Source organism: Arachis ipaensis, chromosome B6 (genome assembly GCF_059453495.1).
Source record: "Arachis ipaensis isolate K30076 ecotype BB chromosome B6, ASM5945349v1, whole genome shotgun sequence".
Taxonomy (NCBI): Eukaryota; Viridiplantae; Streptophyta; class Magnoliopsida; order Fabales; family Fabaceae; genus Arachis; species Arachis ipaensis.
The window spans coordinates 100,068,313-100,087,486 of record NC_142441.1 but is presented as its reverse complement, the minus strand read 5'-3'; the positions used below and the strand labels follow the sequence as shown (position 1 = coordinate 100,087,486).

The 19,174-nt window shown below is 40.5% G+C and overlaps 2 non-coding genes across 2 annotated transcripts; one reads left to right on the top strand and one right to left on the bottom strand.

The window, feature by feature from the left end:
- The first annotated feature begins 11,790 nt into the window (after nucleotides 1-11,790).
- LOC148561943 (small nucleolar RNA R71) lies at nucleotides 11,791-11,898 on the top strand. The gene has a single exon (XR_015886477.1). It is a non-coding gene; the product is annotated as a small nucleolar RNA R71 (small nucleolar RNA).
- A 6,341-nt stretch (nucleotides 11,899-18,239) lies between these two features.
- On the bottom strand, nucleotides 18,240-18,347 carry LOC148561942 (small nucleolar RNA R71). Its single transcript, XR_015887772.1, has one exon. It is a non-coding gene; the product is annotated as a small nucleolar RNA R71 (small nucleolar RNA).
- Nucleotides 18,348-19,174: the final 827 nt, after the last annotated feature.

Sequence of the window (19,174 nt, the reverse complement as noted above, 5' to 3'; positions counted from 1 at the left end):
GCACGTATGGACACACCATCGACCTCTACTCCTCAACCCCCAATCCAAAGTGTCATTCCCTCTCAACCTCAACCAAATCCAAAAGGGGGCATCAATGCCATCACCCTTAGATCCGGTACACAACTAAAAGAAAAGGAAGCAAAGGACCCAAGTCCTATCTCAACCGCCCAAGAGGAAGAGAGAATAGATATAGAGGAGGTAGTGGAAGAGGAGGTAGTGGAAGAGGAGACACCACAAGCCATAGTTGAAGATGAAGCCCAACCAACAAGGGAGACACCCAAGACCAAAAGAACCTTGGAAGAAGGAATTGCTCAACCACTTCCATTTCCAACACTTGCAAAGAAAGCTAAAAAGCGCATGGAACTCGACCCTAAAATGGTAGAAATGTTCAAGAAAGTTGAGGTAACCATCCCCCTCTTTGATGCCATCCATCAAGTTCCTAGATATGCTAAATTCCTCAAAGATTTATGCATAAACAAGGATAGAATTCTTGAATTGGAAACCATCCCATTGGGGAGTTCTATTTCCGCTTTGATGGGAACATTACCGGAGAAGTGTGATGACCCGGGCCCTTGTATGGTCACTTGCACCGTCAATGGAGTTCAGTTTAGAGATTGTATGTGTGACCTCGGAGCATGTGTGAGCATCATGCCGCTATCCGTTTATCGGGTATTGAACTTGCCCCCACTAAAAAGGTCGACGGCAAGATTTGTCCTAGCGGACAAAAGCATAATAACCGTAGCGGGTGTTGCGGAAGATGTATTGGTGAACATAAAAGGGTTGGTATTTCCGATTGACTTCTATGTCCTTGAAATGCCGTCAAGCGAAACCGAGAAAGCATCCTCTATCCTACTTGGAAGGCCCTTCTTGAGAACTTCTAGATTTAAGCTTGATGCTTACTCGGGGAACTACTCATTTGAAATTGATGGAAGAATTGTAAGCTTTAGCCTAGAGGAAGCAATGAAGCATCCACCGGAGAACCATTCTCTATTTCGGTGTGACCCAATCGATAACATAGTAGCCGAAGTACACCTTGCAAGATTAGATGAGAAGTACATGGTCGAAGAGGCAAATGAAGAGTCAAGCGAACTACATACCACACATCATACAAGCCATCCGGAGACTCAAACTTCAAGAAATGACAAGAAGATGGAATTGAAGCCACTACCACCTCATTTAAGGTATTCATACCTTGATGAAGCCCAAAAGCTACCCGTGATAATTGCACAAGAGTTAACTCCTCAACAAGAAGAAAAATTGCTGAATGTATTGAGGAAAAACAAAAGGGCAATTGGGTGGAGTTTGGCGGATCTAGTGGGAATAAGCCCCCAAGTATGTGAGCACCGCATATTTCTTGAAGAAGGAGCAAGACCGGTCCGACAACCTCAAAGGAGACTCAACCCAACCATTCTTGAGGTGGTAAAGAAAGAAGTCACTAAGCTACTTGAGGCGGACATCATCTATCCTATCTCGGATAGCGAATGGGTAAGCCCGGTCCAAGTAGTGCCAAAGAAGTCCGGAGTGACAACAATCAAAAACGAAAGTGGTGAACTTATAGCAACAAGAGTGCAGAATTCTTGGAGAGTATGCATAGACTACCGAAGATTGAATGCGGCCACAAGAAAAGACCACTTTCCACTAACATTTATCGATCAAATGCTTGACCGGTTAGCCGGTAAATCATACTATTGTTTTCTTGATGGCTACTCCGGATACTTTCAAATTCATATTGCTCTAGAAGACCAAGAAAAAACCACATTTACTTGCCCCTTTGGAACGTATGCTTACAAGCGTATGCCATTTGGCCTATGCAATGCACCGGCAACGTTTCAAAGATGCATGATGAGCCTATTTGCGGACTTTCTAGAGCAATCGATGGAAGTTTTCATGGATGATTTTAGCGTGTATGGTGAGTCATTTGAGCATTGCTTAGGTAACCTTGAAAAAGTCTTAGAGAGATGCACCAAAACAAACCTTGTCTTAAATTTTGAAAAATGTCATTTCATGGTCAAACAAGGCATTGTTTTGGGACACATAGTATCAAAGGAAGGCATCTCCGTAGATCCGGCAAAGATAAATGTCATATCTAGTTTACCTTACCCCTCCTCCGAGAGGGAAGTCCGTTCTTTTCTTGGACATGCAGGATTCTACCGGAGATTCATTAAGGACTTTAGCAAGGTGGCTTTACTTCTCTCTCGATTACTACAAAAAGACACCGAATTTGAGATGAGCAAGGAATGTATGGAAGCATATGACAAACTCAAGGTAGCATTGACAGAAGCCCCTATTGTACGAGGACCCAATTGGACTCAACCCTTTGAAATCATGTGTGATGCTTCGAATTATGCGATAGGAGCCGCGTTAGCACAACGCGAAGGTAAGATTCCCTATGTCATAGCTTATGCTTCCAAAACATTAGACGGAGCCCAATCCAACTACACCACTACCGAAAAGGAACTTCTAGCTATTGTTTTTACTTTGGACAAGTTCTGGGCCTATCTTCTTGGTTCCAAGGTAGTAGTGTACTCGGATCACGCGGCACTAAAGTACTTGTTGGCAAAAAAGGAATCCAAACCGAGATTAATTCGTTGGGTGCTCTTATTACAAGAATTTGACTTGGAAATCAAAGATAGGAGCGGTGCCCAAAACCTAGTGGCGGACCATTTAAGTCGCCTCGAACACACAAAAGGCGACACCACTCCTATCAATGATTCCTTTCCTTTAGATGCTTTGCATGCAATCTCGGAAGTGGTTCCTTGGTATGCCCCAATAGCAAACTATTTGGTTTCACGCACTTTCCCTCCCAATCTCAACAAACACCAAAAGGATAAGCTGAAAAGCGAATCCAAGTACTATATTTGGGATGACCCCTATATGTGGAGGTGTGGAGCGGACCAAATAGTGCGACGGTGCATACCTCAAACCGAATTCCAAGCAATCTTGGACGCTTGCCATGCTTCCGAAGGAGGTGGTCACTATGGGCCCCAAAGAACGGCAAGAAAAATCCTTGATTGCGGATTTTGGTGGCCAACTCTTCTCAAAGATGCTTCTCTCTACTGCAAATCTTGTCCCCAATGTATTAGGTTTGGAGATATTTCCAAGAAGGACGAAATTCCCCAACAAAATATGCTTTTTTGCGAAATCTTTGACGTATGGGGAATCGACTTCATGGGACCATTTCCAAACTCCAATGGTTTTCTCTACATCTTGTTAGCCGTCGATTATGTGTCAAAATGGGTTGAGGCAATCCCCACCCGAACGGATGACGCTAATGTTGTGTATTCTTTTGTGAGGAACAATATCATTTGTCGCTTTGGCGCCCCAAGAGCAATCATAAGTGACCAAGGATCCCACTTTTGCAACAAAAGAATAGATGGCCTCATGAGAAAATATGGCATCATCCACAAAGTCGCCACGGCTTACCACCCTCAGACAAACGGCCAAGCCGAAGTCTCTAACCGGGAAATCAAGCATGTGTTGGAAAGAATTGTAAAGCCGAATAGGAAAGATTGGAGCACTAAACTCTCCGATGCACTGTGGGCCTATCGAACGGCTTACAAGACACCCATTGGCATGAGCCCCTTCCGGCTTGTATATGGCAAAGCATGTCACCTACCGGTAGAGATTGAACATAAAGCTTATTGGGCCGTAAAGGAGTGTAATATGAGCTTGGGTGGGGCCGGAGTAGAGAGAAAGCTTCAATTGGCTGAATTAGAATGTATGAGATTGGAAGCTTATGACAACTCTCGACTCTATAAGGAAAAGTTGAAAGCCATCCATGACAAGAACATTAGGAGAAGAGAATTCCAACCCGGTGACCTAGTCCTTCTCTACAATTCAAGGTTGAGATTACTACCCGGAAAGCTTAGATCAAGGTGGGATGGGCCCTACCAAGTGGAGAAAGTAGAACCTTATGGGGTCTACCACTTGCGCCACCCATCAAGCCCAGACATCTTCAAGGTAAACGGGCACCGCCTCAAATTGTATCATGGTGAGCAAAGCAAGAACGCCAAGGAATTTGAAGTGTTCCTCTTGAGGGATGCAACTCTTGAATAAACACTATAAGCTGCTGAAAGTCCAACTTAAGGACATTAAACAAAAGTGCTAGGTAGGAGACACCCCACCATGGTAAGATCTTCCTTTGAGACTTGTACATAGACACTTGACTTTATGTTTGTTAGTTAGATTTTAATGACAACTCCCCTTCATTTTGATTGACTTCATTTGCTATAGTGCTTAAGTGGCTGTATGGAAAAAAGGGGTTTTGAAATGTTGAAAATGGTGTAACCACTTGCAAATTTAGAAAAATCCCGCCCCTCTGCGCGTGAGCGCACATGGCGCGTCCGCGCACATGAGCATAATCCGCCAATCGACGCGCAAGCGCATGGCGCGCGTCCGCGCCGATTGCTTTGCTGCCCCCTAGTACATTCTACAGAGAGTTAAGCCTCTCTCATGCCTACACTAAGCCACCAGCCCAAACACCATTGCCGCGTGCGCGCACCTGGTGCGCACGCGTCCATCCAAAGCAAGCGCGGAATGCGCGTGCGCGCCACCGCCGCGCACGCGCCCTTCCACTCTGCACTCCTCTCTGGGCCATTTCACAGAGAGTTGAGCCCCCTCCAGGCCCCTTTCATGCCTGGGGCACAACTACGAGGACGCGCGCGCGCACTGTGCGCGCGCGCGCCAAAGCACGCTGCAGCCATCTCTGGTACTTCTCCCAGAGAGTTAGGCCACCCCTATGCCACCCCTGTGCCCCCAGCCCAAGCGTATGGGCGTGCACGCGACCTGTGCGCGCGCGCGCCCCTAGCTCACCTCGCTCCCTGCGCGAGCGCGCAGCGCGCGCGCACGCGCCGGTGATCGACGACTTAAAAAATAAAAGGGACACACTTACCCCTTCATTCTCATTCCACCTCTCTTCTTATTCCACATCCTTCTCCATCTCACAAGGTATTATACTAAGCTCCATCTTAGTCCATTAATCTCTTGTAGCTCTTACTCATTTAAGTTGCACCATCTTTTAGGTAGGCTTCCTTCTTCTTTTATTTCTCTCTTCCTCCCCTCTCTAGTTACTTCCTTCTTTCTTCTTTGCTCTTCATGAGCACTTAGGTCTCAAACTCATTACATAAGTAGATGAATGGTGTTGCTTAATTTTCTTCCAATCAATATGCACTATAATCATTAATAATGGATTGTGGAAAGCTTCATTGCTCTCATTTTCACACAATCACATACTACTTGAAGGATGCACACCAAGTGTTTGATGAAAGGCATACTTAAATTTTGGACTCATTGTGACTACATTGCCTCTCACCAACCACTTTTGAGTGCATCCCCACTTTCCACAAACCATTCTTTCCATTTTCTTGGCTTGCCTCCCATTTATGGTCCCTAAGGGTGTATGCTTCTCATGCTTCTTCCTTGCATGCCTAAACTACCCTTGCACCACAAGAAAATTTTTTGCCTTGCGCTTCACACATTGTCCTAGTTACATGTTGCAGCTGTCATGTAACTAAGACACCCATATTCTATGGCATAACTTTTCATCACATAGTGCTCATGTATCTCCGCTTCTTTGGGTTTGATATTTTCCTTTCTTGCTTCCACAGGATGGTTATCAAAAAGGACAACGGGAAAGGCCCCAAGAAGCCAGCTTCCAATAAAGCCCGCCAAGAACTAACGGCCAAGCCCCTCCTAAAGAAGACTAAGGGCCCCGTTGACGTTCTAGAGAAGGACAACCCTCCAAAGGATTCGAACAAGTTTCCCAACCGCTACTGCGAACTTGTTTACTCCAGAATTATTGAAAGGAATTACCATCCGGAACCCCTCCTAGTCTTACCGGCTCACCTCAGTCCGATTGTGATGCCACACATTGACCGGAGGCATTGGAGATTCCTATTGAGGCAACCTACGGAGGCCAATCTCTCATGGGTGGTGGAATTCTACTCCAACTTCCACTCACCCCATCTCACATCAATATTTGTGCGCCGGAAACAAGTGTCGGTCACCGTGGAAACCATCCGAGAAGTCCTTGGGATTGCACCGTCAACGGATGCGTATGACGCCTACCAAGAAGTCTTGGCTGCATGCGTTGACCGCACATTCGATTGGAGCGCGATCCTCCGCGTCATTGCTTTACCCGACGCATATTGGATTCGGGGAACCATAAAGCGAAGACCCAAGGGTTTAGATGTCCGCCACCTCACTCAATAAGCCACGGCATGGGCCCAAATTCTAGCTCACTACGTGCTCCCAAGCACACATGGGTCATCCATCACCGCCGAGCTTGCCTTATTGATATGGTGCATTTTGACCGAGAAACCGGTCGACGTTCCGCATGCCATCCGCCAATCCATGGGGCGCATTCATGCCAAGGGAAATCTACCATTCCCCGCTTTAGTGACGGCATTAGTTGCGAAAGCCGGTGTCAACCGGGAGACTAAAGATAGGCGAACCTCAATACCGGTTGAGGGTGATATCATTCCGACCAAGAGATGCCTCAAGCCTCCGGAAGTCACCATGGACATTGAACTACCCGCACCAACTGGCCACGCTACCACTTCATCTACATCACAAAAACCGGCCGCCCAACGCCTTGAAGACCTTCACAACAAAGTAGACCGTTATGAGAGGCGTAACCAACGCGGCTATGCTCATGTGAAGAGGCTTCTAAGCATGATCACCCCGCCAATGGAGGAACCCGATATCTCCACCTCCACCGCAACTTCAAGCGGAGATAGCAATGGCATTGGAGATGTGGCACACTCGGAGCTCCACCACCCACTGCGCCTAACCTCTAGCACGGAGGACCGTGCTAAGTTTTAAGTGTGGGGAGGTCGACCGACCGATCTCCGTAGGTAACACCTAAATAAATCTGAATAAATTAGGATAGGTTGCATGATTAGGTTTTAGTTAGCAACATTCGCATGATAAGTCCGCTTGGTTGGAACAATGAAATTCTCTCTTAGGAAACCAACACTATGGGACGACCATGGCATTGCAAAATTTTAAATGCTTTGATGCCAAAGTTGCATGGAGAATTATATTTGGGAACATGGTTTTGAGTTAAGAACACAAGCTTGTGAGATTTGAGCCTAATGGTGTGGTTACATCTTATAACCACTTATTTTTCCTTCTTGTGTGCATTATTCTCTCTCTATGATTGTGATCTTTGATTTGTTTGATTCTTTATGTCCATTATTTGGCGCATTCATGCATTTATATGATTGAGGCCATCATTTCATTAGCTCACTCACCCAAACGGCCGTACCCTCTATCCTCCGTTGTTAGCCAACTTGAGCCTACGATTAACCCACTTTGTTCTTAATTTAGCACATTACAAGCCTTAAAGCGGAAAACAATAAAAGTCCTTATTTGGATCTTTGATTAGCTTAGACTAGTGTGTGTGAGTATCATTCAAGTGTGGGAACCTTGGGGCATGGGGTGAATAGAAGGGTATTTTGTATTATTATTGGAATATTGGGAATTGGGTACATATTCATGAATTGATCGAATGTAAAATCTTATGCATTGACGCTCTTGTATATAGAAAAAAAAATAATAAGAAAAACAAAAGAACAAAAGAAAACAAAAGAAAAGAAAAGAAAACAATATGGAAAAGAAAAGAAAAAAAAATAATAATACAAAAAAAAAAGAGAAAGAAGAGAGAAAAAAGGAAAAGGGGACAAAATGCCCCAAAGTGCAGCTCAAGAGGAATCAATGCATAAATATTGTGAAACGAAAAGAAAAATGCATGAGTATGTGGAAAAGTGAGGAATGGGTAGTTAGGTTAGTACCTAATTGTATAGGTCATTATATAGGTTAGGTGGGAAAGTTTAAGTTAATCAAAGATTCAAATCTTAAGTCCACTAGCCATATATGACCCTACCTTGACCCTAACCCCATTACAACCTAAGGAAAGACCCCATGATAAGTGTATGCATGCATTGAATAATTGTTGATTGTTAGATGAAAAACAAATCTTGGCAAGCATGATTAGGGGAGAATTGAGAGAATAAACCCCAAACACCGAGTGATTAGAGTGAAAACACCTCCGGTGAGGGTTCGAAGCTCAATCCTTCGATTCCCGGCTCTCGCGAGCATTCCTCATGCAAGGTTGCACATATTGCATTTGATGCTTAGAAAGTGGCAAGTCCCATGCTTTGACCACCATCGTGCCCCATATGCTCGCATATGTCCTAAGAAGGCTAATTTGTTCCCAACCAAGTGGATAGTAGCACTAGTTGTAGTTGCATGCATATAAGTAGGTTGCACTTCATGAGTCCTATACTTCTGCGATCCCTCGATCTTCTGTGTTTCTTTGTATTTCTCTAAGCATGAGGACATGCTAGAATCTAAGTGTGGGGAGGTTGACAAACCCCAATTTGAGGATTTATCTTGTGATGATTTCAGGGGTTTTATCAATGATTCCACACACTTTCCATATGAAAATACAAGATTTTGCATTCCTTCCCTAGTTTTGCCTCATGAATGAAAACATGCCTGTTTTGCACTAAAATAGATACATCTCTAATCTTCTCTTGATGCCATTCGATGCCGTGACTTGTGTGTTAAGTGGTTCCAGGATATAGAGTAGGAATGGACCGAAAGAGAGAAAGAAGACGGGTACGAAGAAAGGAAGCATGAGGATTAAGCCTTGGGAATTTTCGCATAGGCGCGTGCGCGCACCTGGCGCGCCCGCGCAGATACGGCTACGTGGAGCCGAAGCCAAGAGCCGGCTTGAGAAGCGGCTAAGCCAGGATCTTCATGGGCGCGCACGCGTACATCACGCCTCCGCGCACATTGCAAGACGTCTCAACGGCGCGTGCGCGTGCCTTGCGCGTGCGCGCCGATTTGCGAATATGATTTTTTAAAGAAGTCACGTGACTTAGGCGTGGAGGCAGTTGAGGATTCCACTCTTAGAGAAGCACCTTGGCGGGAAAAGCTTAAGAAGACAAAAGGAACAAGGGTTAAGGACACTTTTAGTTCATTTCTTCTAGATCTAGATATTTTTCCCTTTTTTGGAGAGAAGAGAGAGTTAGTTACACTTTTTGGGAGAAGAAGAGGGAGATTCCAAGCTTCACTAGGGTTCATCCTCTTCTAATTTCTGAATTTTCAATGACTTTTTGGTGAGATCCACTACAATTCTCATTCCACTTTGTTCATGTCATAGATTTTCTTCTCCAATTTCAAGTAGTAGATACAATTGATCAATTCTCATAGATTTAGAATTCGACTTGTAATTTTGGATTCCATCTCTATTTTGGATTTTCATTGCTACTCTTTGAGACTTGTTGTTAGATCTTTGTGTTGCAATACTTTCAATTTTTCTTCTCATTTTACTATGCCTTTCCTTCTTGCTCATCACATGTTTGATAAAATGACAACACTAGCTATGGAGTAGAATTCTCACACTTGGCATAGGGTTTGGTCTTTGGAAGAAGTTGAATAGTGTATCAATAGTTGATTTGGAATTAGGGATTGCTAGTTGGCTTGGAGTGCACTAAAGCTAGACTCCCATAAGGTGAGGCTAGGACTTGTGACTCAAGTTGATTACTTTCATTTGACCTTCCTCTATACCTAGGGGATAACTAAATGAAGCAAGGCCTAATTGTTGTCAACATTGAATGGACTATAAGGATAGGATTTCTAATGCCAACCCTAAGCCAAGTCTTTTGATAATTGATTGTTTGTTTTTCATAGCTTTGCTAAACCCTTCAAAGAATTCCAACAAAGCTTACTAAATCAATGAGATGCACACTTTGGCAATTCCAAGGGAGAACGACTCGGGAGACTAGTACTCTCGGATATAGATTGTAGATTTGTTTGATGAAGGATTTTGCGTCGGTTTAGACTATACTACGATTGATCATTTGATAATTTCTATACCGGCAAAAATCCTTTTGTCAATGCTCCTCTAGGGTGTGATTTTTCTTCTGCTGTTTTTGATTCCGTTTTCAATTTTTATATTTATTTTGTGACTCCACATGATCATGAACCTATAAAGACATATAACTAAAAAAATATAGTTAGATAAATAAAAATTGGGTTGCATCCCAATAAGCGCTTCTTTAATGTCAATAGCTTGACAGTGGGCTCTCATGGAGCCTCACAGATGTTCAGAGCAGTGTTGAGACTCTCCAAAACCAAACTTAGAGTTTGGATATGGGAGTTCAACACCAAACTTAGAGTTTGGTTGTGGCCTCCCAACACCAAACTTAGAGTTTGACTGTGGGGGCTTTGTTTGACTCTGCTTTGAGAGAAGCTTTTTCTGCTTCCTCTCCATGGATGCAGAGAGAGATCCTTGAGTTGTAAACACAAGGTTGTCCTCATTCAATTGAAGGATTAATTCTCCTCTGTCCACATCAATCACAGCTCTTGCTGTGGCCAGGAAAGGTCTTCCTAGGATGATGGATTCATCCTCTTCCTTTCCAGTATCCAAGACTATGAAATCAGCAGGGATGTAAAGGCCTTCAACCTTTACTAACACGTCCTCTACTTGTCCATAAGCCTGTTTTCTTGAATTGTCTGCCATCTCTAATGAGATTTGAGCAGCTTGCACCCCATAGATTCCCAGTTTCTCTATTACAGAGAGGGGCATGAGGTTTATCCCTGAACCAAGGTCACACAGAGCCTTAAAGATCATGGTGCCTATAGTACAAGGTATTATGAACTTTCCAGGATCCTGTCTCTTCTGAGGCAATGTCAGTTGATCCAGATCGCTTAGTTCATTAATGAACAAGGGAGGTTCATCTTCCCAAGTATCAATACCAAATAATTTGGCATTCAGCTTCATGATTGCACCAAGAAACTTGACAGTTTGCTCTTCAGTAACATCCTCATTCTCTTCAGAAGAGGAATACTCATCAGAGCTCATGAAGGGCATAAGGAGGTTCAATGGAATCTCTATGGTCTCTAGATGAGCCTCAGAGTCCTTTGGTTCCTCAGAGGGAAGCTCCTTATTGATCACTGGACGTCCCAGGAGGTCTTCCTCCTTGGGATTCACGTCCTCCTCTCCCTCATTGGGTTCGGCCATTTTGGTTATGTCAATGGCCTTGCACTCTCCTTTTGGATTTTCTTCTGTATTGCTTGGGAGAGTGCTAGGAGGGATTTCAGTGATCCTTTTACTCAGCTGGCCCACTTGTGCTTCCAAATTTCTAATGGAAGACCTTGTTTCGTTCATGAAACTCACAGTGGCCTTAGATAGATCAGAGACTAAGTTTGCTAGGCTAGATGGGTTCTGCTCAGAATTCTCTGTCCGTTGCTGAGTGGATGATGGAAAAGGCTTGCTATTGCTAAACCTGTTTCTTCCACCATTATTAAAGCCTTGTTGAGGCTTTTGATCCTTCCATGAGAAATTTGGATGATTTCTCCATGATGAGTTATAGGTGTTTCCATAAGGTTCACCTAAGTAATTCACCTCTGCTATTGCAGGATTCTCAGGATCATAAGCTTCTTCTTCAGAAGATGCCTCTTGAGTACTGTTGGATGCAGCTTGCATTCCATTCAAACTCTGAAAAATCATATTGACTTGCTGAGTCAATATTTTGTTCTGAGCCAATATGGCATTCAGAGTATCAATCTCAAGAACTCCCTTCTTCATAGGCGTCCCATTATTCACAGGATTCCTTTCAGAAGTGTAATGAACTGGTTATTTGAAACCATGTTAATGAGTTATTGAGCTTCTGCAGGCGTTTTCTTCAGGTGAATGGATCCACCTGCAGAGGTATCCAATGACATCTTAGATAACTCAGACAGACCATCATAGAATATGTTCAGGATGGTCCATTCTAAAAGCATATCAGAAGGACACGTTTTGGTCAGTCCTTTGTATCTCTCCCAAGCTTCATAGAGGGATTCACCTTCTTTCTGTCTGAAGGTTTGAACATCCACTCTAAGCTTGCTCAGCTTTTGAGGAGGAAAGAACTTGGCTAAGAAAGCCGTGACCAGCTTATCCCAATAGTTCAGGCTGTCTCTGGGTTGAGAGTCCAACCAGATTCTAGCTCTGTCTCTTACAGCAAATGGGAAAAGCATGAGCCTGTAGACTTCAGGATCTACTCCATTAGTCTTAACAGTATCACATATCTGCAAGAATTCAGTTAAGAACTGAAAAGGATCTTCAGATGGAAGTCCATAAAACTTGCAGTTCTGCTGCATCAGAGAAACTAATTGAGGTTTCAGCTCAAAGTTGTTTGCCCCAATGGTAGGAATGGAGATGCTTCTTCCATGTAAATTGGAATTAGGTGCAGTAAAGTCACCAAGCATTCTCCTTGCATTATTGTTGTTGGGTTCGGCTGCCATCTCCTTTACTTGCTTGAAATTTTCAATCAAGTTGTCTCTGGATTGTTGTAATTTAGCTTCTCTTAGTTTCCTCTTCAGAGTCCTTTCAGGTTCTGGATCAGCTTCAACAAGAATGCCTTTTTCTCTGTCCCTGCTCATAAGAAAGAGAAGAGAAAAAGAAAAGAAGAGGAATCCTCTATGTCACAGTGAAGAGGTTCCTTATTGTTAGTAGAAGAAAAGAAGAAGAGAAAAATCTGAACTCAGAAAGAGAGAGAGAGAGAGAGTTCGGATTTTTGGTGGGTGAGGGAGAGATGTTAGTAGATGAATAAATAAATAGAATAAGATGAGAGAGGAGAAATTTCGACAATAATTTTTGAAAAAGAGTTAGTGATTTTTTAAAATAGTTTTTGAAAAAGGTTAGTAGTTTTTTTTTTTCGAAAATTCAAAATAAAAACAAAATAATTAGTTAATTAAAAAGAAATTTTGAAAAAGAGGGAAGATATTTTCGAAAATTAGAGAGAGAGAGAGAGAGTTAGTTAGGTGGTTTTGAAAAAGATAAGAAACAAACAAAAAGTTAGTTAGTTAGTTGAAACAACTTTTGAAAAGATAAGAAGTTAGGAAGTTAGAGAAGATATTTTGAAATCAAATTTTTGTAAAAAAAGATAAGGAAAATATTTTTGAAAAGACATGATAGAAATTAGTTTTTGGAAAAGATTTGATTTTTAAAATCACAATTAATGACTTGATTCACAAGAAATCACAAAATATGATTCTAGAACTTAAAGTTTGAATCTTTCTTAACAAGCAAGTAACAAACTTGAAATTTTTGAATCAAAACATTAATTGTTATTGTTATTTTCGAAAATTTTGATATAAAAATAAGAAAAAGATTTTTGAAAAATATTTTTGGAATTTTCGAAAATAACTAAGAAATTTGAAAAAGATTTGATTTTTGAAAAAGATTTTGAAAAATGTGAGATTTTTAAATTGAAAATTTTGATTTGACTCATGAAAACAACTAGATTTTAAAAATTTTTGAAAAAGTCAAATCTCATTTTCGAATTTATGAGAGAGAAAAAGGGAGAGATATTTTTTTGATTTTTTTGATTTTTTTAATGATGAGAGAGAAAAATTAAAACAAGGAATGCATGCAAGGAATGATGAAACATCATTTTCATATTTTTCTCTTTTATTTTTGAATCAAAACAAGGAATGCATGCAAGAACACTATGAATGTCAAGATGAACACCAAGAACACTATGAAGATCATGATGAACATCAAGAACATGTTTTTGAAAAATTTTTAATGCAAAGAAAACATGCAAGACATCAAACTTAGAAATCTTTAATGCTTAGGCACTAAGAATTCAAGAATGCATATGAAAAACAAGAAAAGACACAAAACATGCAAATGCAAAGATCAAACAAGAAGACTTACCAAGAACAACTTGAAGATCATGAAGAACACTATGAATGCATGAGAATTTTCGAAAAAATGCAAGATGCATATGCAATTGACACCAAACTTATAACATGGCACATGACTCAAACAAGAAACAGAAAAATATTTTTGATTTTTATGATTTTCTAAATTTGTTTTTGGATTTTTCGAAAAATTAATTGAAAAAGAAAAATAAGGATTCCAAAATTTTTAATATGAATTCCAGGAATCTTGCATTCTTAGTCTAAAGCTTCAGTCCAGGAATTAGACATGGCTCACTAGCCAGCCAAGCTTTCAATGAAAGCTCCAGTCCAAAACACTAGACATGGCCAATGGCCAGCCAAGCTTCAACAGATATGGATACTTGATGAGCGGATAATTTATATGCTTTTTGACATTGTTTTTAGTATGTTTTTAGTAGGATCTAGTTACTTTTAGGGATGTTTTCATTAGTTTTATGTTAAATTCACATTTCTGGACTTTACTATGAGTTTGTGTGTTTTTCTGTGATTTCAGGTATTTTCTGGCTGAAATTGAGGGACTTGAGCAGAAATCAGATTCAGAGGTTGAAGAAGGACTGCTGATGCTGTTGGATTCTGACCTCCCTGCACTCAAAATGGATTTTCTGGAGCTACAGAACTCGAAATGGCGCGCTTCCAATTGCGTTGGAAATTAGACATCCAGGGCTTTCCAGAAATATATAATAGTCCATACTTTGGCCAAGAATAGATGACGTAAACTGGCGTTCAACGCCAGCTTTTTGCCCAAATCTGGCGTCCAGCGCCAGAAAAGGAGCCAAAACCAGAGTTGAACGCCCAAACTGGCACAAAAACTGGCGTTCAACTCCAAGAAGGACCTCTACACGTGCAGCACTCAAGCTCAGCCCAAGCACACACCAAGTGGGCCCCGGAAGTGGATTTATGCATCAATTACTTACTCATGTAAACCCTAGTAGCTAGATTATTATAAATAGGACATTTTACTATTGTATTTGATATCCGGGATTGTATTTTGATCCTGTGATCACGTTTTGGGGGCTGGCCATCTCGGCCATGCCTGGACCTTCACTTATGTATTTTCATACGGTAGAGTTTCTACACTTCATAGATTAAGGTGTGGAGCTCTGCTGTTCCTCAAAGATTAATGCAAAGTACTACTATTTTCTATTCAATTCATCTTATTTTGCTTCTAAGATATCCATTCGCACCCAAGAACGTGATGAAGGTGATGATTATGTGTGACGCTCATCACCATTCTCCCCTATGAACACGTGCCTGACAAACACTTCCGTTCTACATGAAATAAGCTAGAATGAATATCTCTTAGATCTCTTAATCAGAATCTTCGTGGCGTAAGCTAGAATGATGGCGGCATTCAAGAGAATCCGAAAAGTCTAAACCTTGTCTGTGGTATTCCAAGTAGGATTCAATGAATGAATGACTGTGACGAGCTCCAAACTCGCGATTGCAGGGCGTTAGTGACAGACGCAAAAGGATAGTAAATCCTATTCCAGCATGATCGAGAACCGACAGATGAATAGCCGTGCCGTGACAGGGTGCGTTGATCATTTTCACTGAGAGGATAAGATGAAGCCATTGGCAAGGGTGATGCCTCCAGACGATTAGCCGTGCCGTGACAGGGCATTGGATCATTTTCCCGAGAGATGACCGAAAGTAGCCGTTGACAATGGTGATGTATCACATAAAGCCAGCCATGGAAAGGAGTAAGACTGACTGGATGAAGATAGCAGGAAAGCAGAGGTTCAGAGGAACGAAAAGCATCTCCATTCGCTTATCTGAAATTCTCACCAATGATTTACATAAGTACCTCTATCCCTATTCTATTATTTATTTTCGAAAACCCATTACTGTTTGATATCCGCCTGACTGAGATTTGCAAGGTGACCATAGCTTGCTTCATACCAACAATCTCCGTGGGATTCGACCCTTACTCACGTAAGGTATTACTTGGACGACCCAGTGCACTTGCTGGTTAGTTACACGGAGTTGTGAACCATGGTCTTGGCATCATGTTTTTGGCACCATTTCCAGGGAAAGAAAGAGCAATGAATTTTACATAATTAAAGTGTAATCACGATTCCGCGTACCAAGTTTTTGGCGCCGTTGCCGGGGATTGTTCGAGTATGGACAACTGACGGTTCATCTTGTTGCTCAGATTAGGTAATTTTCTTTTTATTTTGTTTTAAAAATTTTTCAAAAAAATCTTTCAAAATTTTCTCCTTTGTTTTCGAAAAAAAATAATATAAAAATGTTTTCAAAAATTTTATTCAAAATTTTTAAGAATGAATTCTAGTGTTTCATGAAGCATGTGAAGCCTGGCTGGCTGTAAAGCCATGTCTAAATTTATTTGGACTGAGGCAGCAATTTGTTATCAAGAGCAAGCTAGTTGTTGTTAATCCACCTGCTATTGTTCCTGATTTACATGCTAAAGCTTGGCTGGCCATTGGCCATGTCTAGTGTTTTGGACCGGAGCTTTCATTGAAAGCTTGGCTGGCTAGTGAGCCATGTCTAATTCCTGGACTGAAGCTTTAGACTAAGAATGCAAGATTCCTGGAATTCATATTAAAAATTTTGGAATCCTTATTTTTTTTTTAATTAATTTTTCGAAAAATCCAAAAAAATTAGAAAATCATAAAAATCAAAAATATTTTTCTGTTTCTTGATTGAGTCATGTGTCATGTTATAAGTTTGGTGTCAATTGCATGTGCATCTTGCATTTTTCAAAAATTTCATGCATTCATAGTGTTCTTCATGATCTTCAAGTTGTTCTTGGTAAGTCTTCTTGTTTGATCTTGATGATTTTTTGTTTTGTGTTGTATGGTGTTTTTCATATGCATTCTTGAATTCTTAGTGCGTAAGCATTCAAGAATTCTAAGTTTGGTGTCTTGCATGTTTTCTTTGCATTAAAAATTTTTCAAAATTGTGTCTATGATGTTCATCTTGACATTCATAGTGTTCTTGGTGTTCATCTTGACATTCATAGCATTCTTGCATGCATCACATGTTTTGATCTAAAAATTTCATGCATTGCATCTTTTTAGTGTTTTTCTCTTGCATCATAAAAAATTCAAAAATCAAAAAAATATCTTCCCCTTTTTCTCTCATAAATTCGAAAATTTGAGTTGACTTTTTCAAAAATTTTTAAAATCAAGTTGTTTCTTATGAGTTAAATCAAATTTTCAATTTGAAAATCTTATCTTTTTCAAAATTCTTAGTTATTTTCGAAAATTCCAAAAATATTTTTCAAAAATCTTTTTCTTATTTTTATATCAAATTTTCGAAAATAACATAATCAATTAATGTTTTGATTCAAAAATTTGAAGTTTGTTACTTGCTTGTTAAGAAAGATTCAAACTTTAAGTTCTAGCATCATATCTTGTGATTTCTTATGAATCAAGTCATTAATTGAGATTTTAAAAATCAAATCTTTTTCAAAACTAATTTCTAAAATATCTTCTTATCTTACCTTTTTCAAAAAAGTTGGTTTCAAAATATCTTTTTAACCTCCTAACTTCTTATCTTTTCAAAATTTGTTTCAACTAACTAACTAACTTTTTGTTTGTTTCATAACTTTTTCAAAACTACCTAACTAACTCTCTCTCTAATTTTCGAAAATATCTTCCCTCTTTTTCAAAAATTTCTTTTTAATTAACTAATTATTCTTATTTTTATTTTTGATTTTAAAAATTTTCGAAAAATACTAACATTTTTCAAAAACCATTTTCGAAAATCACTAACCCTTTTTCAAAAATTATTTTCGAAAATTCTCCCTCTCCCATCTTATTCTATTTATTTATTCATTTACTAACATCTCATCTCACATCTCAACCCTCCTCACAGTTGTGTTTCTTCCATTATATTACATTCTTTATCTCCCCCTCTTTTCTTCCACTCACAAAGGGATCCCTATACTGTGGTATAAAGGGTCTCTATTATTATTATTTTTTCTGTGCCCTCTTCTTTGTCATATGAGCAGGAGCAAGGACAAGAATATTCTTGTTGAAGCAGATCCGGAACCTGAAAGGACTCTGAAGAGAAAATTAAGAGAAGCTAAAATACAATAATCTAGAAATAACCTTTCAGAAATTTTTGAACAGGAAGAGGAGATGGCAGCCGAAAATAATAATAATGTAAGGAAGATGCTTGGTGACTTTACTGCACCTAATTCCAATTTACATGGAAGAAGCATCTCCATTCCTGCCATTGGAGCAAACAACTTTGAGCTGAAACCTCAATTAGTTTCTCTGATGCAACAGAACTGCAAGTTTCATGGACTTCCATCTGAAGATCCTTTTCAGTTCTTAACTGAATTCTTGCAGATATGTGATACTATTAAGACTAATGGAGTAGATCCTGAAGTCTACAGGCTCATGCTTTTCCCTTTTGCTGTAAGAGACAGAGCTAGATTATGGTTGGATTCTCAACCCAAAGACAGCCTGAACTCTTGGGATAAGCTGATCACGGCTTTCTTAGCCAAGTACTTTCCTCCTCAAAAGCTGAGCAAGCTTAGAGCGGATGTTCAAACCTTCAGACAGAAAGAAGGTGAATCCATCTATGAAGCTTGGGAAAGATACAAACAGTTGACCAAAAAGTGTCCTTCTGACATGCTTTCGGAATGGACCATCCTGGATATATTCTATGATGGTTTATCTGAGCTATCAAAAATGTCACTGGACACTTCTGCAGGTGGATTCATTCACCTAAAGAAAACGCCTGCAGAAGCTCAAGAACTCATTGACATGGTTGCTAATAACCGGTTCATGTACACTTCTGAAAGGAATCCTGTGAGTAATGGGACGCCTATGAAGAAGGGAGTTCTTGAAGTTGATACTCTGAATGCCATATTGGCTCAGAACAAAATATTGACTCAGCAAGTCAATATGATCTCTCAGAGTCTGCATGGAATGCAAGCTGCATCCAACAGTACTCAAGAGGCATCTTCTGAAGAAGAAGCTTATGATCCTGAAAACCCTGCAATAGCAGAGGTAAATTATTTAGGTGAACCTTATGGAAACACCTATAACTCATCATGGAGAAATCATCCAAATTTCTCATGGAAGGATCAAAAGCCTCAACAAGGCTTTAATAATGGTGGAAGAAATAGGTTTAACACTAATAAACCTTTTCCATCATCCACTCAGCAACAGACAGAGAACTCTGAACAAAATGCTTCTAATTTAGCAAATCTAGTCTCTGATCTGTCTAAGGCCACTGGGAGTTTCATGAATGAAACCAGGTCTTCCATTAGAAATTTGGAAGCACAAGTGGGCCAGCTGAGTAAAAGGATCACTGAAATCCCTCCAAGTACTCTCCCAAGCAATACAGAAGAGAATCCAAAAGGAGAGTGCAAGGCCATTGACATAAGCACCATGGCCGAACCTACAAGGGGAGTGGAGGACGCAAATCCCAAGGAGGAAGACCTCCTGGGACGTCCAGT